The following is a 27516-nucleotide window of genomic DNA, read 5'->3' on the forward strand; positions in this document are numbered from 1 at the left end:
GTGCTGTAGGATGGGGACCTCAGCCCATGAGGGTCATAGAGTCTTACCTCAGGCCACAAGGTCTCACCCTATCACATGAGCCCAAGGGCCATCATCAAAATCCTAAGTCTTTTACCTCTGGGAACCATTAATTTTATTCTCTTAGTGTCAAGCTGCGATGAGTAAACACCACAGACATCACCTCAGTTAGATACCAGGTGCATTTCTGCTTAACCCACTGTAGCTTGCAGGTGCTTTGAGGAAGGCAAAAAATCTCCCTGGTCCTCTGTCAATTGGCCCATGGTAGAGAAATTCCTTCCTGACTCCCTAAAGAGTTGATTGGCTAGATACTGCAGCATCTGTCAGGCTGTGTTCCCATTCCTGGTTCAGGTGGGTAGGGTGGGCTGCTGGAACAGAGCTGAAAGAAGCTCCACGTGGCCTCTGTGCTGGGCTAAATCCTGGGAGCTGGGAAGTGCTGGCCAATCAGCACCCGTCTCCCTCAGCTGATGAATGGGTGCCAGAGACTCCCAGGGGGAGGAGCTACCTATTGTCCCTTGGTGACTGTCTCCCTTCCTTGCTGCTGAGACTGTTCTCCTTTCACTGCCAGCCCCATCATTTTCCCCCACCTATTGATGTATATGGGTGGCATTTTCCTGAATTTAACTGAATTTAGCTTTTGATGTAGGTCTTTTGTATGAACATTTTTTTTGTATGAAAAGAGAATAAAATGTCACAAAAATCTGAGGTTTCTATGGATTTGCCACAAATTCACCAGACCACATGAAAACATAAGGATAAAGATATATAAAAATTGCATTGAATTGGATATCATTCTGAATTTCTCATGTGGAGGCTTTTCATGGAGTGTTTGATTAAATAACTATTGAATTACTTGAGGATTCCTGAATAAGACCTTACCTTAGCTCTTAGTCCATCCCGTGCTTTGCTGCACATTGGGCTACCCACATTTGCCATACTTGCCTGTAAACTGCCCTTCTCTCCAAATCTTTCCATTTCATGGTGAGGTGCTTGATGGCATTCAGAACTGCTTGTTGCCATGTTTCCATGTTCGCAGTCTTCCTCTCATTTTAGGCAGTCAGCTAAGATATATTGGGCCATTTTCTGTCCTGAGTTATACCCACTAAAATCAGCGGGGTTGTGCAGGTGTAAATGAGAGCGGGGTTTGGACTATTGAGCTGCAGGCACAGTTTACTTTTTATAATTTTCTCTTTTTTCAAACAAAGTTGGGTTTTTTAAGTTGAAGTTGTGCTAAAATACTTTTAAGGGAAAATGCCATTTCAGTGCTAATGTCTTGCCTCTAATAGACTTGATAGTGCTTTCTAATAGAGATGTACAGTAATGAAATACATAGGTTGAAGTTGTGAAGCTATTTTTCTTGAAAATCCACCCCAAATCTGTGGCCTTTTACATTAAATTTTAATCAATCTTGAATTTTGAAATCTCAGCATAGAACTGTTGATATGTGTCTCCTTTGATGAATTATAAAGGTAAACTTTAATGAACAGTGAATAGGATCACCTTTACTATTTGGGGTAATAGAATAAAAAAGCAAACAAACACATTTTTCTTACTGCCACATGCCTCTCCTTAATAATAAGTTTTGTCTTTTCTGCAGAAATAGATGCTGTATAAAGTCTCATTAAATTAGCTGACTGATGGAATAAATACACAGCCTATGGCTCTCCAGTCCATAGTAAACTAAGCAAGGGTCTTGATATCTTAGAGTTCTGCTTATTTACACATGCCTTGGACTCTTCTCACAGATATGTAAATTATTCTGGTTAAAACTAAATGCTAAAGTCTACACCATTAGTCTTCCACTTCATGATCTCCACATGGGGCTGTTAGAGGGATAATGTACCATACAATACACGGTTTACTTTTAATTAATAGAAAAAAAATGTGAAATGAATATTAAATGTAGCTTAATGTGAAAGAAAGCTCAAAGCAGTATGGTTGTTTATTTTTTTTTTAAATATTCAGCTCTGCTTCAGCATTTGAAACTAAAAAATGCAGCAGCAAACTAGAAATATCACTAAAGCATTGGAAACGAATGAGAAACAGGTGAAGGCACTGGTAAAACAAGGTCAGTTTTATCCTATTTGACAGAAAGGGGGGATACCTGTGTAGTGGGTACATGGGGAGTTCTGTTGATAGCCCAGATGAATACTAAAAGGAGTTATGATCATAAGTCCCCGGGCACCCTGCTGCAATTGTACCCCACCACGTAATGCATGAATTGAAGAATCTGGTATTAAATCTTAATATAAAAAAACTCATCAAATAGAAGCATTTAATTAAAACACAAGATCTGTTTGTCTGCACAATAATTCAATGTGTCAAAATTAATGCCTCTGTTTTTAATAAATAGAATTACCAATTCACAAACAGTTTATCACACTGTTCTCAACAACAGAATGGAATTTTAATTATATACCATTATTTATTGCAATGAAATGAGCATGTTTCATAATATTTGCCAACAGTACAAGTTAGGATTTAAAAAGAAAAGCTCCATTAAATAATTATTTTCTCCAGTGGCGTTCCCCTTGTGTCACTTGATTCACCTAGGATAAGGTAGGAATCTCCGAATAAGACAAAGAATATGAACAACTCTGTAGAGGATTTAGGAGATAACAAAGTGCTCACTGAAGGCACTTATTTGTAAGATTAAAGGGTTTGAACTGAAGCCTGAAATTAGTAACTTTTCATCTCTCTTTACCAAGACAAGCCAGTGTTTTGTAATAAAATAAAGAACTTGCATTTTAAAATTCCTTCAGCAGGCAGTGTGTGAAACTATATGCTACTCATTTTTAAATTATTCATACATTCTTAATTGTGATGTTATCCTTATAAATGATAGTAATGGTACTGTTTAAAGCCTAAAAACCAGCAAGCACCTGCCAGCAAAACGGGTTCATTTAATGCATGGCAACTAAATCTTTAAATCAGAGGGTAGATGAGAAGGCTCTGCTGGCAGAAATACAGTAAGACACTTGAATTTTACAATGGGAGATTAGGGGATCTGATATCATTGCTAGATGTGAATGGGAAGGGAAATTCCAGTTCTCAGTTCCAGCCTTACGCTCCAGATACAAAAAAAGCCAGCAAAATTCCATCAAATTTACCTAACTTGGAAGCAGTTGAACTATAAAGAAATGCTATCTATCTTTGTTTGGAGGATGCCTTTATTTGTTAATAACTCTTGTTAAGTAGTCACCCTTTTACCATGAAAGCTGTGGGGGGAAAGTGATGTAGGTAAATCATAGGACTGGAAGGACCTTGAGAAGTCATCTAGTCCAGTCCCCTGCACTCCTGGCAGGACTAAGTATTATCTAGACCAGTGTTTCCCAAACTTGGGACACTGCTTGTGTAGGGAAAGCCCCTGGCGGGCTGGGCCAGTTTGTTTACCTGCCCTGTCCGCAGGTTCTGCCAATTGCAGCTCCCACTGGCCGTGGTTCGCTGCTCCAGGGCAATGGGAGCTGCTGGAAGCGGCGGCTTTCCAATGACGGAGATTCCACAACCTCCCTAGACAATTTATTCCAGTATTTAGCCACCCTGACAGTTGGGAAGTTTTTCCTAATGTCCAACCTAAATCCTAAATGTCTTCTAATCAAAGATATAGGGGTCCATGTTCTGCTCTCACTTACACCAGTGTAAACCTCAGACTATCAGCATTGTAACTGACAACACAATTTGGTCCATGTTGTGTTTTCCTCCTCAGCTGTAGGACGACAAATGTGAGAACTCTGATAGAATGCCCTATACCATAGAATCCTTTCCTCGTGCACATTTTCCTATCTGGGGTTCCCAAATCTTTCTCTTTACTTCTGTCACAAAGAAAAGATGTTTTTGTAATTACTTGAACTCCATTTTAACCCATTTACGATAGTGCTGGATGCTGCATGAGTTTATCATAAAATAAATGAATTTTTGAACAGTTTTAAAAGAGAGGCACGTTTTGTGTTTTTTAAAAGATTTTCATTACGACTAATTCTTTAGATTTGATATCTCTGGATCATGTTACTACCCTTCTTTTTACTGACCTTATGTTAAAATAACTTAGCTTTCATATTCCTAGCCTTATGCTCTATGTTAATAAAACTCCAGTGTAAAGGAATAGTTTCATTGTTAAAAATCGTCGTCTGTTGAGGTGAGAGTAGCAGAGGGAGTTGATCAGTTGGGGAATTGGTAAGGGAATATAGAGCTTTATTTTACCAGTTCAAGTCCACTAGAGATGAACAAAGACTGAGCCCCTTGACTACATGGTTTTAGCCACCATGTGGTTTATACTAGTGCAGTTTACCCTGAAGTAAATTGCACCAGTGGAAATTGTGCTGCACTAGTTCAAATCATGTGTATAGTAGAAGCTAGCACTGATGCAGTTGCATGGGTGACTGAAATCCCATTGTATACAAGGCTTTACAGTTTTTAACTATCTGATAGTTGTTTTGTGGCTCTGTGAAATGGGGTTTGGTGATCTTAGTCCATTTCCCTGGGGACAGTCATCCATGTTGCAAAGTCATCTACAATTGTTGGTAATTAGCAGTCTCAGAAAGACCAAAGTTAGAATGACCCTGGATACTGAACTTCCCTCTTATATTTAGATCAATGCAGAGAAATTTGAACTGCTGCTGCCATGTGCATAAATGAAAGACTTCAGTCTCCAGGGCGCTCATTCCAACACTCTTCATAAGTTCACTCAAGGAAGAAAGAGAGAGAGAGAGAGAGAGAGAGAGAGAGAGAGAGAATACAATTACAGACGAAAACTTGACCATTTGTTGACCTGGTCACCAATCAAAAAACAGGATTTGCAATGGTTTGGGAGGCAAGTTAACTTTTATATAACTGAGACCTAAATGTAATGCAGACCCAAATGAGATGATGGTGAAATAAATAATGTTCCTATTTTAGAATTAATTCAGATCAATGAATGCAAGGTATAAACTATGTTTACAGAATGAAAGCCCTTTTACCCAGTAGAAATAGACTGTTGGCTTGAGACTTTCACCTTCCCACAACTGATAGATTTGACCATTTGGAAATAAAAAAAACAAAGGTCACAGCTTTATTTACAGCAAATTATAATGCAGATTATTTAATGGAATATATAAAACACAGTGGTTTTAACAACTTTTAGAAGATGAAAGATTCAGTAAGTCCCTTCCCACTCCACTAATGGAACACTGGTATTAAACTTTGCCTTCACAAAAGTGATCTGATTCCTTAATGTCCTTGAAGTGGGTCATAATTTGGCTTCTTATTTATTACTTTGTATGTATTATTATTTATTCCTCAGGACATATGTAATTGTTTAAGGATTTTCTCCTGCTAGGGCCACTTTGCAGAAAAGAGGCATATTACCTTAGTTGTCTTCTCCAAATAGAAGAGGCTACTCTCCCTGCCTATGAGAATGGCTTACCATTTTGAAGCTTTGGTTCGTTGGAATCTAGGTCAAAGGACTGTTTCTAAGTGGTGGAGGAAATATCCTTTCCTTTGCAAAGTAAAATCCAGGAGGATGATATATGACAATTAATCATATATCACCAGATGTGTTTTGGTGCTTTACAGATGTGTATGTGCATTATAAAAGACCCTACCCAATGGATCACATAGTCTAACATAAGCAGTTATTGTCACTATTTCTTAACCTTATCAAAGCTCCAAAATATCTCACTGAGATATCAATGCCTGTCAATAAAGTTGCTGTGTTTTCTTGTGGGAAAGGCAGAACTATAACAACTGGAAGTTCCTTCCTGCCTTCTTTGTGCTCTTTTAGAGTTCCTACATTTGTTTAGCTAAATCTGTGTATGTGAGGCTCCAAGTTACTACTTCTCCTTGAGATAACTGCCACAGATTTCCATGGAGCAGCTAAATGACCCTCATACAGGCAAATGTAGATGGCAACTGTGAGAAACATGAGGAAATATATGTTCTGTAAAGCTTTGTCTGAATGACAGTAGATTAGATACTATTTTTCCATGGAACATCTGTAAATTGTTTATAGTTCTATAATTCCTTATAAAAAGATACGGTCAGTTTAAAACTTTTTTGTTTTAAATAGAAATTCTTTATTAGAATGGAAAAAAATTAAAAATCTAATTTTTAAAAATGACACTGTTTACATCCTGCATTTCATTCAGCTTTAACCGTGGAAAATAGATAAGTTAGTTTCACTTTGGTTTTACTTTGACTCTCATGAAATAGAACAAGGCTGCGTAGAGGAAGATGAGCTGATGAAATGTAGGTTGGCTTTCTGGCTGCACTGCTGGCTTACTAACTGACCTTAGGCAAGCCATAAAATATGCCTCTGTTTCTTCATTGGTAAAAAGGGAATAATGAGGGTTACCCACCTTTGTAAAGTGTATTGAATTCTGTGAAAGAGAAACTCGGTGCTTATTATTAATGTTTGAAATCCAACTATAAAGCTGTTCTTATAAAAACCAATTTAAATTAATGAAACAATTCTTTAGATGTTGGATTTTGTGCAAACCTGTCTACTATGGTGATAGGTGCTTTAGGAAAGCTCGCTTGTTCTGTTTTCCAAAACATGCATTTTAGGCCTGAATTGAGCTGATACTGTCCTTTTAGTAAAACAGGACTCCATCTGCTAGCAAATAATTCTACTGGATGCTCATATGACACCTACGATTTCCCAGGAGGCTTTCAGGGAGGAGCGATGGGGGGTAGTGTGTGCTTTATGGGAAATTTTGAGTGCTTTCATCTGCCACCGAAGTTAACATAAGTTGAAGATCAACAGCACTGAGGATCTGGCCCTTTTACGGTAAGATGAGTGTATGTATAAGACTATGCTGTAGCATGGTTACAAAAACATGCCTGCTTCCTGGATAGGGTGCCCAGATAGCAAGTGTGAAAAATCAGGACAGATGATGGGGGTAATAGGCACCTATATAAGACAAAGCCCCAAATGTTGGGACTGTCCCTATAAAATCAGGACATCTGGTCACCCTATTCCTGGGATAGTCATGATGGCATCCATGTCTGTCTTTTTCCTCTTCCACTGCATCCAAATTCCAGTAAGAATTGTATCTATAATTTTTTAAATTGCATTTTCAATTTAAACAATGACCTAGAGAGAGGCCCTATCTGCTAAAATTTGATCTGGATCCTGATCTGTATTACTAACCCTACAAAATTTGGCAGGCTGGGCCTTGGGTTTCAGTTTGAGACCATGTCTGAAATAAACAGACCAACCCCCAAAGTGACAAGGACAGACGGTGGGGTTGTGTTGTGTTCTGGATTAATATATAGAATGTCACTTCTGGAAATTTAAATTCACAGGGTCACACTTAACAATGAATAGGATGGTCTTCCTAGGGTGACCAGGTATCCAGTTTTCGACGGGAACACCCGGTCAAAAAGAGACCCTGGCGGCTCCGATCACCACTGCCAACTGGGCCGTTAAAGGTCCAGTCAGCAGTGCTGCGGTGTTAAGGCAGGTTAGTCTCTACCTGTCCTGGCACCGTGCTGCACCCCGGAAGCGGCCAGCAAGTCCAGCTCCTAGGCAGGTGGGCCACTGGGATCTGCCCACGGCCCCTGCCCTAAGCACCAGCTCCGCACTCCCATTGGCTGGGAAAGTGAGTGATGCAAGGGGACAGTGAGCCACTGAGGGAGGGGGAATGTAGTAAGTGGGGGCAGGGCCTCGGGGAAGAGTGGGGGAGGGGTGGGGCCTCAGGGAAGGGGCGGGGCTAGGGTGTTCAGTTTTGTGCGATTAGAAGTTGGCAACCCTAGGCCTTCCTCTAGCCTCTCTTTATGAGCATCACAGCATCATCATGTAGCTTAGCATAATTCATCATGATGGGCAACTGACTACTCCAAGTGGATCTTGAATTAGAATACTAGGGATATTTCAGGTTAGGACTAAAATATATTGGCAGAGCTTTGGGGAGAAGCTTCCACAGTATCTGACTGCACTAGCTGAAGCCAATACTGTGATTAGTCACTGCAAATCACAATTTTATTCAGAATCTAAAAAGCAAAAGCAAATCCCAAATGGACTTCTCATTGAAACACTTTATAGGATTATAAAACAAAATATAAATATAAATACATGCAGGAGATTATTCTGTTTTTTAACAAACTTCTAATAGGAAATTACTAATAGTGTTGTTACAGAAATACACACAGCTTTATGCATAATTAACATCATGTAAGTGGGGCTCAAAAGCCAAAATACCCATCCGTAAATAAATGTATGTCCCTGTGCTGTAACCAATGTGGTGAATTCTCAATGGAATTTCTTTTCCTCATTTGAGTCAAAGCTTGATTCACAGATAATTTCCTGTATGGGTTACGCCTCAGGGCCTTGGCATTAAAAAATGGAATACTAGATTAATTTAGCCAACCAATCTTTGTTTTATGTTTTTATTTTTTTTCCCTATATTTGTGCCTGGTGGACTTCAATTTCTAAACAACAGTGCCTGAAACTCTGCCTTCTGATGCGTCTTAATACAATTACACTTTAGAGTTTACTTTCCTACAAAAATTAACCCAAAATAAAGAAACTTCCTCTTCCAACTACTATCTCAACAAAAGAAAAACAATACAACATAAACCCTACTAAGAAATATATTTAAAATAATTAAAAATCAGTGTAAAATTATGTTTTGGGGAGAGGTAGAAGCAGTTCATACACAGACTAGTGGATATAATAATATTTAGGACTTTTATAGATATCAAAAAATGAATACACAATTTTAAGTCTTCATCTGTAAGTACAAGGTTTGAAGCAAGAATCCTGCTTCTTGCCAGTTATGACAATTAAAACTAATTACAAGGAGTTGAAAGCAAAAACTAAGCACTTAGATGAGGCCAGATTCTGATCTTGTTCACATGGGAATTCATTGCCTTGAATTGAGTTACTCTAGATTTACAACAGTGTAAATGAGAAGAGACTATGTCCCCGCGTCTTCATCTCCCTTCATATATTAAAGTCATTGTTATAAGTGAAAGTACATGTTATGTATTAGAGCTGTAAATTTTTTCCTCTGTTGAAACAATGGATATATTAAAAAAAAAAAAAAAAACCTAGGGTGACCAGATGTCCCAATTTTATAGGGACAGTCCTGATTTTGGGGGCTTTTTCTTATATAGGCACCTATTACCCCCTCCACCCCATCCCGATTTCTTACACTTGCTATCTGGTCACCCTAAAAAGAACACAAACAGCAACATCTCTAATCCCAAGAGCAATAATTTATTAAATAATTCTGACCTATTTAAATCTACAAATAGTAGAGCTATTTGCAAATAAATGGTCCTCTTAGTCTAAAAAAATTATTATTCAGGATGTCTCTCCCCTCTCACAGATGAACTATGAACTAATAGTTCTTTTTTGCATAGTTCACTTGACAAAGAATTGGTAGATTTTCTGTGTAATTTGCTATTATCCTAAAACTCAGAGCAAACCAAAATGCCAGCCTCAGTTTTAAAATGTGATATGTTTGAAAATGGAAATTTGACCACTCCAAATAGCAAAATCTTCATTTCCATTAGGATTTTATGAACTGTCTGATTATAGATCAGAAAAATCTTATACTACTCTGTAGCCCGCTACGATGCACTAGGCAAAATGATGAAAACAAAGACAATTATTTGTACTGGGAATGGCATATTTCATTAAACATTTTATCAGCGAATATAGCCACATTGGAGGCTATTACATTTTCAAGGATTTATTTATTTTAAAAGGCCACAAATCTCATTTTGGCCTTATAGTCTTCCTTCCATTCTATGGAGAGCAAATGGGAGTTAAAAGGGATGTAAATTTTCCTCAAAGCATTGGGGAGGGGTGCATCAGCAGTTCTACATCATGCTTCCTCATTTCTGGGAGCCCACAGAAGTCTGTCTGTACTAACTCAGCACATTGCGGCTTTGAGTGTGTCTGTATGGGGGAGAGAGGAAATATTTGCTACATGATCCTCTCTGAATCAAATGTTATTCCTGCCAGAATAACTAGCAGAAGTTAATGCTGTTAAGATAATTGTCAACACCTGGGGAAAATGTAGGGTGCAGTTGCAGTGGGGCATCCAATGGCAGCGTGATGCTTGATGGAACCGCATTGTTGGGGATGGAGCAGGGGTGGAGAATAGTGCAAAGGAACATCTCTAAGTGGATGACCTGGGATCTGAAAAGTTTGGAAGCAGCACCCTCTTTTCTGTGAGGGACAAACCTCTTTGCAGAATTTCTGTTGCATGCTTCCTGAAAAGTGAATCATTTAGGATTTCTTGAGTGATCTTTCCCCCCTCCCATGGCTTTTACAGCGGGAGTGTTAGTTACAGATGCACTATGTTCTCAATTCATGAATAATAAATAGGAATCTATTGTAATTTGGTGCATTTACCTTTCAAATTGCTGACACATTTTCATAGATATCATAGAAATATAGGCCTGAAAGGGACCTCAAGAGGTCATCTAGTCCATCCCTCTGCACTGAGGCAGGACCAAGTATACCTAGACCATGCCTGACAGATGTTTGTTTTAACCTGTTCTTTAAAACCTCAAAGGATGAGGACTCCACAACCTTCCTTGGCAACCTATTCTAGTACTTAACTATTCTTCTAGTTAGAAAGATTTTCCTAATATCTAACCTAAATCTCTGTTGGTGCAAATTAAGCTGCTTGTCCTACTGTCAGTGGACATGGAGAACAATTAATCACTGTCCTCTTTATAACAGTGCTTCACATATTTGAAGATAGTTATCAGGTCTCCCCATCCATCTTATTTTCTCAAGACTAAATATGACTATTTTTTATATCCTTTCCTTGTAGGTCAGGTTTCTAAACCTTCCATCATTTTTTGCTGCTTTCCTCTGGACCTCCTCCATTTTGTCCGCATATTTCTTAGGCCTGGTCTACACTATGATTTTAGGTCGAATTTAGCAGCATTACCTTGATTTAACCTTGCACCCATCCACATGACAAAGCCCTTTTTTTTTTTTACTTAAAGGGCTCTTAAAATTGATTTCTTTATTCCACCTCCGACAAGGGGATTAGCACTGAAAGTGGCCTTGCCGGGTCGAATTTGGGGTAGTGTGGGCGCAATTTGACGGTATTGGCCTCCAGGAGCTATCCCAGAGTGCTCCATTGTGACCGCTCTGGACAGCGCTCTCAACTCAGATGCACTGGCCAGGTAGACAGGAAAAGTCCTATGAACTTTTGAATTTCATTTCCTGTTTGGCCAGCGTTGCGAGCTGATCAGCACAGGTGATCATGCAGAGCTCATCAGCAGAGTTGACCATGGAGTCCCAGAATCGCAAAAGAGCTCCAGCATGGACTGAATGGGAGGTACGGGATCTCATCGCTGTATGAGGAGACGAATCCATGCTAGCTGCACTCCGTTCCAGTAAACAAAATGCCAACACATTTGAAAAAGTCTCCAAGGGCATGAAGGACAGAGGCTATAACAGGGACTTGCGGCAGTAGCGTGAAAATTAAGGAGCTCAGGCAAGCCTACCAAAAAAACAGAGAGGCAAACGGCCGCTTTGGGTCACAGCCCCAAACATGCTACTTCTATGATGAGCTGCATGCCATTCTAGGGGGTGCTGCCACCACTACCCCACCCCTGTGCTTTGACTTCGTCAGTGGAGTAGGATGCAACACGGAAGCGGGTTTTGGGGACAAGGAAGACGATGATGAGGTGGTTGAAGATAGCTCACAGCAAGGAAGTGGAAAAAACGGTTTCCCCAACAGCCAGGATCTGTTTCTCACCCTGGACCTGGAGCAAGTAACCCCCGAACCCACCCAAGGCAGGCTCCCGGACCCTGTAGGCGGAGAAGGGACCTCTGGTGAGTGTACCTTTGTAAATATTAGACATGGTTAAAAAGCAAGCGTGTTTAATGATTAATTTGCCCTGGCATTCGCGGCCAGTACAGCTACTGGATAAGTCTGTTAACGTGTCTGGGGATGAAATGGAAATCCTCCAGGGACATCTCTATAAAGCTCTCCTGGATGTACTCCCAAAGCCTTTGCAAAAGGTTTCTGGGGAGGGCAGCCTTATTTCGTCCTCCAGGGTAGGACACTTTACCACGCCAGGTCAGTAGCACGTAGTCGGGAATCATTGCATAACAAAGCATGGCAGCGTATGGTCCTGGTGTTTGCTGGCATTCAAACAGCATCTGTTCTTTATCTCTCTGTGTTATCCTCAGGAGACTGATATCATTCCTGGGCACCTGGTTGAAATAGGGTGATTAAGGGGACATTCAGAGGTGCCCGTTCTTGCTGGGCTGTTTGCCTGTGGCTGAATAGAAATGTTCCCCGCTGTTAGCTGCACGGTGCGGGGAGGGGTGAAGCCATCAAAATGCGACCTTGTAACGAAAGCACATGTGCTATGTAATGTTAACAGCAAGGTTTACTGTGAAAGAGTGTACCCATTGTTGTATAAAATGTGTTTTTTTTAACTACCACTCTCCCTTTTCTTTCCTTCACCAACTGCATATGTTTCTCCTTCCCAGAGGCTAGCGAAGATTAGAAGGTGAAAAAAACGCACTCGGGATGAAATGTTCTCTGAGTTCATGCTGTCCTCCCACACTGACAGAGCACAGCAGAATGCATGGAGGCAGACAGTGTCACAGTGCAGGAAAGCACAGTATGAATGCGAGGAGAGGTGGCGGGCTGAAGAGAGTAAGTGGTGGGCTGAAGATGATAAGTGGCGTCAGCTTGCTGACAGAAGGCAGGAGTAAATGCTAAGGCTGCTGGAGCATCAAACTCATATGCTCCAGCATATGGTTGAGCTGCAGGAAAGGCAGCAAGAGCACAGACCGCTGCTACAGCCCCCGTGTAACCAACTGCCCTCCTCCCCAAGTTCCACAGCCTCCTCACCCAGACGCCCAAGAATGCGGTGGGGGGGCCTTCGGCCACCCAGCCACTCCACCCCAGAGGATTGCCCAAGCAACAGAAGGCTGGCCTTCAATCAGTTTTAAAGTTTTAAAGTGCAGTGTGGCCTTGTCCTTCCCTCCTCCCCCACCCCACCCAGTGCTTCCCTCCTCCGCCATCCATCGTGGGCTACCTGGGCAGTTATCCCTCTATTTGGGTGATGAATTAATAAAGAATGCATGAATGTGAAGCAACAATGAGTTTATTGCCTCTGCAAGCGGTGATCGAAGGCGGGAGGGGAGAGTGGTTAGCTTACAGGGAAGTAGATTGAACCAAGGGGTGGGGGTTCATCAAGGAGAAACAAACAGAACTTCCACACCGTAGCCTGGCCAGTCATGAAACTGGTATTCAAAGCTTCTCTGATGCGCACCGCACCCTCCTGTACTCTGCTAACTGCTCTGGTGTCTGGCTGCACATAACCAGCGATTTGAGGCGATTTGCCTCAACCTCCTACCCCACCATAAACGTCGCCCCCTTACTCTCACAGATATTGTGGAGTGCACAGCAAGCAGTAATAACAATGGGAATATTGGTTTGGCTGAGGTCTATCCAAGTCAGTAAACTGCACCAGTGCACTTTTAAATGTCCAAATTCACATTCTACCATGATTCTGCACTTGCTCAGCCTATAGTTGAACAGCTCCTGACTACTGTCCAGGCTGCCTGTGTATGGCTTCAGGAGCCATGGCATTAAGGGGTAGGCTGGGTCCCCAAGGATAACTATAGGCATTTCAACACCTGCAACGGTTATTTTCTGGTCTGGGAAGAAAGTCCCTTCCTGCAGCTTTTGAAACAGACCAGAGTTCCTGAAGATGCGAGCATCATGTACCTTTCCCGGCCATCCCACGTTGATGTTGGTGAAACATCCCTTGTGATCCACCCGTGCTTGCAGCACCATTGAAAAGTACCTCCTTCGGTTTATGTACTCACTGGTTTGGTGCTCCGGTGCCAAGATAGGCATATGGGTTCAGTCTATCACCCCACCACAGTTAGGGAATCCCATTGCAGCAAAGCCATCCGCTATGGCCAGCACATTTCCCAGAGTCACTACCCTGGATATCAGCAGCTCTTTGATTGTGTTGGCTACTTGGATCACAGCAGCTCCCAGAGTAGATTTGCCCACTCCAAATTGATGCCCAACTGACAGGTAGCTGTTTGGCGTTGCAAGCTTCCAGAGGGCTATCGCCACTTGCTTGTGAACTGTGAGGGCTGCTCTCATCTTGGTATTCTGGTGCTTCAGGGCAGGGGAAAGCAAGTCACAAAGTTCCATGAAAGTGCCCTTATGCATGCAAAATTTTCACAGCCACTGGGAATCATCCCAGACTCGCAACACTATGCGGCCCCACCAGTCTGTGCTTGTTTCCCGGGCCCAGAATCGGCGTTCCACGGCATGAACCTGCCCCATTAACACCATGATGTGCACATTGCTGGGACCCGTACTTTGTGAGAAGTCTATGTCCTCATCACTCTTGTCACCGCGCTGCCACCGCCTCCTTGCCTGGTTTTGCTTTTGCAGGTTCTGGTTCTGCATATACTCCAGGATAATGCGTGACAATGCTCATAATTGCCGCAGTGATCTGAGTGGGCTCCATGTTCCCAGTGTTATGGCGTCTGCACTGAAAAAAGGCAGGAAATGATTGTCTGCAGTTGCTCTAATGGAGGCTGGGGCTACTGAAGACATGGCTTACAGGGAATTAAAATCAACGAAGGGGGTGGCTTTGCATCAAGGAGAAACACAAACAACTGTCACACAGAATGGCCCCCTCAAGGATTGAACTCAAAACCCTGGGTTTAGCAGGCTGTTGATTTCATGGGGGAAGGGGGGAGCAAACGAATACAAATGAATACAAAGCAAATCTGGTCTATTTCTTGTTTTGAGCCACTCTATCTATCTTATACATCTTAGGCTGGCAGCAGACGGTGTAGTACGACAGCTAGCCATTGTCATCTCCTGGATGCCCGGTAGAAGACAGTGTATTACGACTGGGGAATGACCTGGCTGAGTCACTCCCATGTCTGCCCAGGCGCCTCTGACCGACCTCACGAGGTCGGCTAAAAGAGCACCCAGGAGTACGACGACGACGGCTACCAGTTGTAATGCACTGTCTGCTGCCAAAAGGCAATGAGCTGCTGCTGTGTAGCAATACAGTCCCATGTCTGCCAGCACCCAGGAGATGTATGGTGATGGTGAGCTGAGTGGGCTCCATGCTTGCCATGGTATGGCGTCTGCTCAGGTAACCCAGGAAAAAAAGGCTCGAAACGATTGTCTGCTGTTGCTTTCACGGAGGGAGGGAGGGGGACCTGACGACATGTACCCAGAACCATCCATGACACTGTTTTTGCCCCATCAGGCATTGGGATCTCAACCCAGAATTCCAATGGGCGGCGGAGACTGCGGGAACTGTGAGATAGCTACCCACAGTGCAATGCTCTGGAAGTTGACACTAGCCTTGGTACTGTGGATGCAGTCCGTCGAGTTAATGCACTTAGAGCATTTTGTGTGGGGAAACACACAATCGACTATATAAAAACGATTTATAAAAAAATGACTTCTATAAATTCAACCTAATTTCATAGTGTAGACGTACCCTTATGTGGTGCCCAAAACTGGGCATATTACTTCAGATGAGGCTCACTCCAGTGCTGTGTAGAGCAGAACATTTGTATTTTATATACAACATTCCTGTTAATACATCCCAGAATGACATTACTCTTTCTTGCAACTGTATCATGTTGGCTCACATTCAATTTGTGATCCACTATAATGCCCAGATCCTTTTCAGCAATACTACTGCTCAGTCAGTTATTCCCCATTTTGTATTTGTTCATTTGATTTTTTCCTTCCCGAGTGTAGTACTTTGTACTTGTCTTTATTGATTTCAGGCTAGTTTTCCAATTTATCAAGGTCATTTTGAATTCTAATCCTCTCCTCCAAAGTGCTGGCAACTCCTTCCAGCTTGGTGTCATCTTCAAATTTTACAAGCACACTGTCCACTCCGATATTCAAGTCATTAGTGAAAAACATTGAATAGTATCAATACTTAGACCTCTGTGGAACCCCACTACCTGTGTCCTCCCCATTTGACAGGGAACAGCTGACAAACTACTGTTTGAGTATGTTTGGGGTTTTTAAACCAGTTATGCTCCCACTTTATAGTAGTTTAATCATGTTCTTGGGGTTGGACAGGCACAAGGTTTAAGATGAGAGCGATGGCATAGTGCACGCTTGATCAATATCCATTCTTTAGTAAATGAATGTATTCATCTGGTCTAGATGCACAGTTCTGTGTTAATGTGCTTAAGGATCAATTTTAAAATTCACTTCTTTCCACGGTCACTACTTTTCCTTCATTCTGTTGCACTGCTATCTCTTCTGATTCATAGCCCACAGAGCATACCTGAGAATGCACTATTGCCTAAAGCAGTCTTTACAAAACAGAAGCTGCAGTTCATAGCAGTGCACTATCAACACTTGCAAATTTGCAGTACAGCTGGCTGAAGTCTCAAAAGGCTCATTTGTAACCTATTCCATCTCTATTCTCCCTAGGGGTTGAGCCTGTCTTTGGTGTACAAGTAATGTCACAGTAATGATGCCAAGCCTAGAGGTTAGTATACCTGCTAGCTGTGCAATGGAAACCACAAAGATTGCTTCAGGATCACTGTACGCTTTCTTACCAGATTCCAGCATCATGAGCAGACTGCAAAATTATGATGTATGTTAAAGCTGCCAATATGCAGAGACAGAGCAGGAGGAGGGGGAAAAAAAGCAGTTCTGTGCTACACTTGAAACACACCCTACATGCAGCATTCATGGAGAATTGTGGTATAACAAACTTGTTCATTTATATGTAGATCTCTTCTCATTGCTGCTCACCTCTCATTACTGCTCATACACATGAGGTTCCTAGACTGAACTAATGTGCATAGCTGGAAGCTTTTTAATTTATCAGAGCTGGATTTTATCTACTGAGTTTTACACTCAGCATCTGAACTGATTCCATGAAGGTGGCTAAATATGTGCATTCAGATTATACTTGATCCACAGTTAACATAACATAAATGCAAAGGTATTGGAGGCATACCATTGTGAGTGCAAAATGAAACACTCTGTGTGGGGAAGCTATACAAAATGGTAAATACAGAGTTTACAACAGACAGCTATGCAAAACAAGTAATTCTAAAATAGTCATATAAGAACTGATGATGCAGTCTATTATATTGTGACAAATCAGTGGCTAGCTAGGAACCTCATGCTTAATATTATTCTGCAGGCCATGGTCACTCAACTTCATGGCAAGAGATGATGGAACTCATATGCGCCCTTTTGCTTCAAAGCTTCTTAAGCTATAAGCGAATCAGGAATAGCTCTTAGAAGAATAGGGCCAATGACATACAGTTGAGCAGTTCTGATTTTATCCAGTAGAAGGAAGCATTATATGTATATGTACACACTTCCTTGCCACCTGAGCATAGTCTGAAGGAATATGACAATATTTGTGTTGAGGAACTTCATTACATTGGAGAATATGGCCGTTTCTTTTATAAGTTCCAGCTAGTTCATCAAGGTTGGCAGGCTACTGAAGAAACCGAAGAGGGGAAAAAAATTAAACAAACTTGTAGTTTCTCAAACACCAGCTGCCTTGAGATTTTGGGGGGGTGGGAGGCTTTTCTGACTGTCTCCTCTGAAGCTTGCCGCTAGATGAATAATTAGCAAACAACACATTATTATTTTACCTCTTCATTACAGCTGGTCAAAATGGGGCTTTGACTGAACCAAAATGTTTTCTGGGGAGTTCTACTTTCTGCAGAAAACTTCAACTTTTGTTGAAATACCAAACACCCTAAAACCAAAAAGTTTTGCAGTGCTCACTCTCACTGTGCACCTTAGCAGCTCAGCAAGAGGATTGTGAGACATCATGGGAGTTGGAGTGCACTGCATTTCCAAATTGAAATTTTCATTTTTTGGCAGAAAATTTTCAGCTTTTGATTTTTTTTCACCAAAATTGAAAATTTTCACAGAACATAGAAACACTTTGAATGGAAAACTATGATGACATAGGTTTTGAGATAATAAGGAATATTGGATGGATAGCTATACATTAGAATGAAATGCTCATGCATCACTGCAAAACATTGGCATAATCTTTATAGGGGAGAAAATTGTTCCACTTACAATAAGGTCCAGAATCTGAACCAAACCTGAATTTAAGTAACATGATTTATTCTTGGAAAATTGAAGCCATTTCCTTTTAGTTGGAAAGCATAGTTAAGCACTGCCTTTTTAGAGAGAAAATTCCGTGAGTGATATTTTTAAATTGATATTGTTAAACATTTTCTTTTGTGTAACAATCGGTAGTTTCATAAGAATTTGTTTAATATAATAAACATGATTCTGTTAGTCTTGCTAAACACATAAATACTATTTCCCTAGATCATTTTCCAATGAAGATAGATTAGTAAAGTATTTTAGCGGCTGTAGGATTTAATAATAAACATTAGGGCTGTCAAGCAATTAAAAAAATTAATTGCGATTAATCGCTCTGTTAAACAATAATAGAATGCCATTTATTTAAATAGTTTTGGATGTTTTCTACATTTTCAAATATATTGATTTCAATTACAACAGAATACAAAGTGTACAGTGCTCACTTTGTATTTATTTTTGATTACAAGTATTTGCACTGTAAAAAAACAAAAGAAATAGTATTTTTCAATTCACCTAATACAAATACTGTGATGCAATCTTTTTATCATGTAAGTTGAACTTACAAATGTAGAATTATGTACAAAAAAAGCTGCATTCAGAAATAAAATGTAAAATTTTAAAGCCTGCAAGTCCACTCAGTCCTACTTCTTGTTCATCCAATCGCTCAGACAAAGAAGTTTGTTTATATTTGCAGGAGATAATGCTGCCCGCTTCTTGTTTACAATGTCACCTGAAAGTGACAACAGGCATCCTCATGGCACTGTTGTAGCCGGTGTCACAAGATATTTATGTGCTAAAGATTCATGTCTCTTCATGCTTCAACCACTATTCCAGAGGACATGTGTCCATGCTGATTATGGGTTCTGCTCGATAACAACCCAAAGCAGTGTGGACCAACACATGTTGATTTTCATTATCTGAGTCAGATGTCACCAGTGTGGACCGACACATGTTGATTTTCTGTTTTAGTGGTTCGAGTTCTGTATTTTCTGCATTGGAGTGTTGCTCTTTTAAGACTTCTGAAAGCAAGCTCCACACCTCATCCCCCTCTGGTTTGGGAAGGCATTTCAGATTCTTAAACCTTGGGTTGAGTGCTGTAGCTATCTTTAGAAATCTCACGTTGGTACCTTCTTTGCATTTTGTCAAATCTGCAGTGAAAGTGTTCTTAAAATGAACAACATGTGCTGGGTCATCATCCGAGACTGCTATAGCAGGACATATATGGCAGAATGCGGCTAAAACAGCACAGAGGACATGCAAACATGATGGTCACAGGTTCACCTAGACAGAAAGACTGATGTGGTCGTTCTATGTGGCTCCCTAGCTTCCAGACTGACTAAGAGAGCCAGGGTCTCCCTAAATCCTGGTCTAGAAAAGGCAATGATGGAATACATTCCTTCAGCTAACTCCAGTACACTGCTTATGTCTACTCAAATGCAGTACTGGATTTTTCGGACACATAGTCATGCATAGGTGGTGTTTCTAGCCCTATATCAAGACACATTTTCTTGAAGTTCTGACTGTCTTCCACCTCGGATGAACAACCTGATTAAGATAAATCTTGAGCTAGCCAAAACCCTCATTAAAATCTCCAGTGAATCCTGAACATTTTTGGAGGTATGAAAACTTTAGATGAATTTTCCCCTATTTGTTGTTTTCATATATCTTTTTTTCAGTTGGGCTTGGAATGTGCTACAATACTGAGAGGGTGATGTTCTCAATATTTCTGGCTTGATAAGTAGGCAGTAATAAATAAGGAGAGAGCCATTTCCCTCCTAGAGGAATTGGCTTTGATAAAGTGAGAGGACTAGCTTCACTAACTGTTGAGGAGAACCCAGTGAGAAGCTGGCAGGAGAGCCTCCTTCATCTGTCCACTTTAGACATCACCACTGATGTTGAGAGCTGTATAATGTTCCTGCTACATGCTCTATTGCTTGTTTGCAGGCAACAGCAGGCACCATTTTTTGTCAAGTGATCCTGCTTTAACCAATGGGAGTGCAGGAAAGAAATTCCAAAGGTTAATCTATCCATTATTATAAATATTTATAAATGAGTTGGATAAATCATACACTGTAATTATCTAGCTAACTAGTCAAGCCATTAGGACATTAAATAGCACAAATCAGAACTCATTTGGTTCATCACTAGACTGATATTGTTTTGAAACAGCTGAGCAGTGCTTGTGAGCCTTTATTGGAATTCCAAAGGAGTAGAGTCAGACAGGAACTTTCTCTTCAAGGTGTGCTGTTCTTTAAAATGATAATAATTCAGATTACCTCAGTCTAATTAAAGCCATCTAAGTAAAACAATGATGCCATAAGCTCTCCAGGAATTAGGCCATTTATTAATGTCCCTTAGCATTATTAGGTTGAGTGCCAACGTGGATTTACTGTACGTTAGAACTCCAAACCAAAATCAAATGGAATACATTATGAAAGCTAAAATATAGTTCAGACATGAAGCTCCATCAAACCTCTCATCTTTATCTTGTGTTCTATATTTTGTGGTGGCTAATTTTAAAGTTTAAATTACATTTAGGCTTTGTTTTGAATGAATGTTGTTGTGTAATTTAACTTATATCATTTATAGTTCTCTGACACCAACAGGTACTGCTAACAAATTTCCAGATTTGCATTAGAACCCTTCACAAATAATGTTACAACAAATATGATTGAAATTGATGATGATTTGTCCTTATTACTAAAATATTTTCATGAATGGTAATTTGGTAAATAGATATTACAGATATCTCTAGGGATTATTTTAAGATTCCAGGAATGGTTGCATTTTAACCTGAAATTTCTAGATATTTTGTTGAAAGTGACAAAATGGAGGAAGTCATGTCATTTCCATGGAACCCCCAAGGTTAGTGTCTCACAATCATCTGGGCTCTTTGGGTTGTGAAGGGTAGATGAGATGCAGGAAGAGTGAGCTAGAGCATGTACTCTCTTCTGAATTGTCCCCCCCCCTCACTTACTGGAAATACATGATTAAGACAGCCATGTCATTGTCATCTTTCTTAGACTTTCTTCTATATTCTGAATACCTTCCTGAAGGAAGAACCATAAGAACGGCCATACTGGGTCAGACCAATGGTCTATTTACCCAGTATCCTGTCTTCCAATAGTGACCAATGCCAGGTGTGTCAGAGGGAATGACCAGAATAGGTAATAATCAAGTTGTCCATCCCCTGTTGCCCATTCCCAGCATCTGCCAAACAGAGGCTAGGGATACTTCACAGCATGGTTTTGCATCCATGCCCATCCTGGCTAATAGCTATTGATGAACTTATCCTTCCTGAACTTATCTAGTTCTTTTTTAAACCCTGTTATAGCCTTGGCCTTCATAACATCCTCTGGCAAAGAGTTCCACAGGTTGACTGTACATTTTATGAAGAAATAATTCCTTTTATTTGTTTTAAATCTACTGCGTATTCATTTCATTTGGTGACCCCTAGTTCTGCTGTTATTAGAAGGAGTAAATGACACTTCCTTATTTACTTTCTCCACTAGTCATGATTTTATAGACCTCTATCATATCCCCCCTTAATCATCTCTTTTTTCCAAACTGAAAAGTCCCAGTCTTATTAATCTCTCCTCATATGGAAACTGTTCCATACCCCTAATCACTTCTGTTGCCCTTTTCTATACTTTTTCTGATTTCAATACATCTTTTTTGAGATGGGGTGACCAAATCTGCATGCATTATTCAAGATGTGGGTGTACCATGGATTTATAGAGAGGCAATATGATATTTTTCTGTTTGATTATATATCCCTTTCTTAATGATTCCCAACATTCTGTTAGCTTTTTTTACTGCACTGCACACTGAGTGGATGTTTTCAGAGAGCAATCCACAATGACTTTAAGATCTCTTTCTTGAGTGGCAACCGCTTATTTAGACCCCATCATTTTATATGTATCATTGGGAATGTTTTCCAGTGTGCATTACTTTGCATCAAGGTCACTGGGTGCTGGAGAATCCCAGGGCAACACTACTCAAGCCATGATGTTGTGGAAGCCAGGCTTGAACTATGAAGCAGATGTCCTGGGCCTCCAGCATGTCTCAAGAGATTTGTGATTTAAGGGAGCAAATTCTTTCCCCTTTCCATAGAGGTGGAGGAGAATCCCAGCTCCCTATGTGAGGAGTCATGCAGAAATAACATGGGTTCAAACAAGCAGGATTTCCAGACCTCCAAGCAGTAGTAACCCATGGAGAGAATTATCTAGGTCACTGGATTTTTCTTCTTAAAAAATCATTAGAACATTTCTGCTTATATTAGGTTTTGAAAAACCCATTGATACCAAGCCTATATTTGGAACCTAAATTAATTTGACTAATTTATCACTGATTTAGATGACAAGAAACTACCAAGGAATTAGTAATTGCTCTCTCAGCCATAATTTTCCATGTCATTGAAAGACATACAATATGCATACGAGTCATACATACTTATGTTGTGGTTACAGGATTAGAAGTTGTTTATCCCCTCTAGTAAAGTGATGCTGCAACATATCCTTTTAAAAATGTTAGTTACTGTCATTCTGTACAGTCCCTGCATAGAACTTTGACAGCTCTGCTACTTTCTTCTGTTGCCGAGGAATCTTCCTTTGTGTACTGTTCCCCCGGTTCCTCCTCCTGTCCCCCAGAACGGCACAAATATATATATATATATATATATATATATATATATATGAAAATAGCAGCCAAGAAGAGATGGTATTGTCTGGTCATTAGACAGTGTTTTCAGAGTACCTGATGCTTACCTGGGAATGCCCTTAAACTTTGGTTTTCAATTAGTTTCAGGAAGAAGTGTTAGATTGACAGTAGAAGCACCCAGAACTGCATGTCTCAACAGAGGGAAGAAGAGCCTGGGGGTACGGGCAGCTGACACCCTCCAGGCAATCTGTAGCTATACCACTGTGATCTGAAGCAAGAACTTTGAAATATACAGTACTGAGCAGATTTGCTGTTTTGTATACAAAATGGAGAAATCATTTTGCTATGACATTTAAATAACAATGATAAAAGAAAGCAGTATTTAACTCCTATTCTCCCCTTGTTGCGGGCGTGTAACTCTTGCTGGTATTGATGGGAATTATGCAGACATGTCTGGGGAAGAGTAACTCCTTTAACATTGTGTATCATATCAGAATTTCTCCTGAGGATACCAGAGCAATTAGTTGAGAATGATGTATTTTAAAAGTTATTTGCTTCACCTGTATAACAAACTTTTACTTTTATTTCAGCTCTGTTGTGGTCCCTGTTCCACTTCTGGAAATATACTGTACAATAACCACACACAAATCAAATTATATTTCATACAGTGCCTAAATACATTTACAGAAATGAAATTCAAACAATTAAATGTGTCTTCTATGATTTTCCCTCTGTTAGTCCAATGGCCTAATAATTATCTCAACTGTTTTAATATGACTTGCACTATATTGTCAATTTATTTAGTTGGAATTAGTTTTCTATTTCTTTTTGTAAGTGTTGCTTGTTTACTTAACAATATTTGACTTTGCCTAATGATATATACAGAAGACAGGGCTAAGTGGAACATCAGCTGTTTACATCAGCTCTAACAATTAATGCATGTTAATTTTTAATTACACTGATTGTACTAGAGGCAGTATGTATGTTTTTTCACAGAACAGATGTACTAGTCACCGTTGCTGGTGAACATGCATATCGATTAGATGTTGATGCTGCCAGCATTTTAGAGGGAGTCAGCTTCTAATGTACTTAGAAAAGTACATCTTATAGTCCTGGGGCAGACAGTTACGTATTCTAGCTAATCATATGTATTATACTACATGCAAAACACTACATTGAAAGAATGTTAAGGCTGCAAAGTCACACTAAAGTGTTAGAAAATTTCAGAATTAAGGTGCTCATGCCACTTTAATGTACTCCCTTGTGTCTTGTATAATCACAAGTATTTACAATGCAACAGAGGAATGTTGGGAATCAGTAATCTTGACTTCTGTTCTTGGCTATGCAGGGGGATTGTGGTTTCATGATTATCGATTGAAAGCAAAGCATATGCATTGTACACACATGCGCTCTGAAAGACTGTGTGATTAAAGAAATGAGACGTGGACTAAATCCTAGCTCCTGCTACAATTTTTGAACGGAAATGGCACACAGAACACAATTATTAGCACTACTCAGTGGAGGATCTGAGTCTAGGACTCACGGCACCCAGATTACCGTTGTGGAAGCAGCTATTCCTGCTGTATCCTCTCCCTATCAAAAGCTCTAGCTCTGTGCTTGGGAGCAAGTTCAGTGTGATTGGCATGTTCAGAGATTTTAGCAGCAGACCTTTAACAGGCTCTGCAGAGCTTGTGTAAATGGCAATTTTTAGCCAAATCTGGGTGGACTTTCATGAGGACAAGAAAAGATCCCTTTCCGACCACAGGCTTGTTCCCTGTCTGAATTCATGTTCCTGCTCCAAACTTTGCATGCACTAGAGCTCTTCAGAAAAAAGTTGGAAAAAATACTTAATTTTGGCAAGACCCCCTAGTCTTATTTTCAGAAATGGCTGTACTGGTATTTTGCTGAAACTTAAAAAACAAAGAAAGAGACTCAACAACCAAACCAGAACAAATCACAATCACTCTCTCTATCACTCACACACGCACACACGCAACCTTCAGCCTCACACACACACACACAACCTTCAGTCTGTAGCAGAAAACAAACATATGATCAACAACTGTGAACAGGGACTTTTAATGGGAAGAGTTAGGAAACATTAACAAGAGGTAACACTATTAGGTCACTTTTTTAGTATCCAGGCTACCCAGTGATCAACTGGTTCTCTGTTTGAGACTGAAGCTTGTTACTATTGATCACATGGTGTTGTGAAGCTGTGTCTGTGTGATTTATTTCTATTCTTTGAGAGGCCCAAGAGGGGGATGGTATTTGGTGACTGTTGGTTTACCGTGAGATCTCTCTTATTCAGATAACTATAAGGGTCTTTTTAGGGAGCCCTCTTGTTCTTGGCTTATGTGAAGTTGCTTGGGGAGCTAGTTTTGAGTGCTGTGCCATTGATGTACTGATGTTCTACATATGTTTCTTCAGATCTGAAGGGTGCTGTCAACCATTTTTACCAGTGTCTGGCTGAAATTGATGCCTACTTGCAAACTAGATGTCTGAGGTTTGTCTCAGATAAGACATAAGTGATGCTGGTAATGAAAGGAATTGATGGAGGTGATATTTGAGGAGTTACTGCCTTTCCCTTGCTACCAGTGTTCACAATCTTATGGATGCCAGTAGCAGCAACCCAGAGCACTTATGTTTATTTGCACTTAGTGAGGAAGTTGAGACTGTTCCTATTAGATGTGGATGGTGCCACAATTATGCTTACCTTTGTCACCTACGGACAGAATTACTGCCGTGTGCTCTACTTACAGTTGAAGACTGCTCAAAGACTTCACACAGTGCAAATGCAGCTTCCCACTTACTTAGTTGTTTTGTTTTATGGAATATTTTACACTAGTACTCCAGAGTTTACCCCGACTTATAATTGGATTCTGGTTAGAATTCAAGTTGTTGGTTTTAATCTATAAAACCCTCAATGATTTCAGTCTTATGTAGCAGATGAGGTGCTCTCTCTTCATGGTTTATTTTTCTGGCACTTTCATATTTCTGGCAAATCCATGTAGGAAACTCAAACTAAAATTCCCAATGAATTGTGTGTGAAGGTGTTGGAGGCAAGATGTTCTCAGTGGAGGCCACTTGTTGCTAGAACTAGCTTCCACCCCACCTTGGTGCATCAGAATGGGCCTTCATTTCCTACTGCCAGGTTACGTATTACACCTGTGAAGTGAATTGAAGAGGAGAATGGAGTTGGTAGGGCCTAGATTTTTCTCTGTGTAGGACAGCCAGGGAGTGCTTTTATTGTCAATAAAGCCCCTCCGCTGACAGCAAATATGAATACGTGGGGTAGGATCACTGTCATGGGGGAGGCCCTCAGGGCATTGAGGGCTCCATGGCCGTTAGTCATGAATATGGTTATAATATGTAGGCGTGTCAGACCCATTGGTAGTGCATTTCTTTATACTTGTAAAGATAAGATATGGAGAGGTGAATATAGAGACATATTATCTCTGCTGCACAGGGAAGCTCTGACAGAAAGTAAGCCAGGACAGGTAATGAGAGGGAGTAAGCAAGGGAATGAGAAAAGGGTGTAAGCAAAAGAACAAGCTTGGCTGGAATCTGGGAAAACTAGAAAGTCACTTTTTAAAATCTGAAAGTGTGATGTCAGAGAAATACTCAGAGAGAGGTCCAGCATTGTTCAAACATATGGACCCAATACCAGCAGGCTTATGCTACATTCAAGGTCATGGCTTGGTTTAACAATGATGAGTGATTTAGACTAAGAGTGCAGCTAGAAATTTGGTGGGACATACCACATTGTACATTCAGCATTTGAAAAATTCAGCACAATGCTGGAATGGGCAGTGGCGCAAGTAGTATGCTATTTAGACATCATCTTTGTTTGCAGGTAGGGCAGATTCTGAGGAATGTGCTAGCCTGGCTGCTAGATTAGGAGTACCTCTTGAGAGATGAAAAAACAGAGGTGCCCTCTAGTAAAATGACTTACCTCTGGATTGAGATAGACACTCAGGGTGGTATATTGAGACTCCCTGAGGATAAACTGGGGAAACTTTTAGGATTGACTATCAGGCTTGAGTAGCCACAAACATTAAACTGTGGGAACTGCTATCTAGTATTAGCATCTTAACTTTGCACACTGAGCTGTTCCCCTCAGGGTGGGCATTTTTCACCGATCAGTTGCCACTGCTGGAATGTCACGGCCCAACCATTTTATGGAAATTAATAAAGAAATGAAGGAGTTTCTGAATAATTTTAATGTGGGAACAGGTTTTGTGCAGATCAGGGCAGCAATGATAGAGTCATGCAATTGGACAGTGGTGGTCAAATGCGCACTGGATGTGATTATTTTTCATGTCTGTGAAAATAATTTAGGAATGTGAAAGGGGGTCAAGTTGATGATCAGAGCAAAGAGGGATTTTGGTTAGATTCAGGACCCTTTCCAGGGAGTGATGATTATTTGGGCTGAAATGCTACAGTGCAGTGCAAAGCAGAGAGGTGTGAAGCCTCTGTGGGTTGATAAGGCCAGGAGGTACGTGAATAGGGAGGTGGACTGGTAATTACTCATCTGGAAATATCTTATTGGGCACCAAAGGGAGGATGGGGTACACTATCCATATGAGGAGTGGATATATTTTTGTCTGATATTAGGGAAGGAATTGATAAAGATCTGGGAACCTGGCAGGGAAGGATTCAGCCAAGCTAATTGCTGGTGTTGTCTTGTGGCAGATGTTCAGTGCAGATGCTCATTATGGAAGGGGTACTGTGATCTGATAAATGTACTGGAAGGGAA

This window comes from Mauremys reevesii, linkage group 11 (genome assembly GCF_016161935.1).
Source record: "Mauremys reevesii isolate NIE-2019 linkage group 11, ASM1616193v1, whole genome shotgun sequence".
Taxonomy (NCBI): domain Eukaryota; kingdom Metazoa; phylum Chordata; order Testudines; family Geoemydidae; genus Mauremys; species Mauremys reevesii.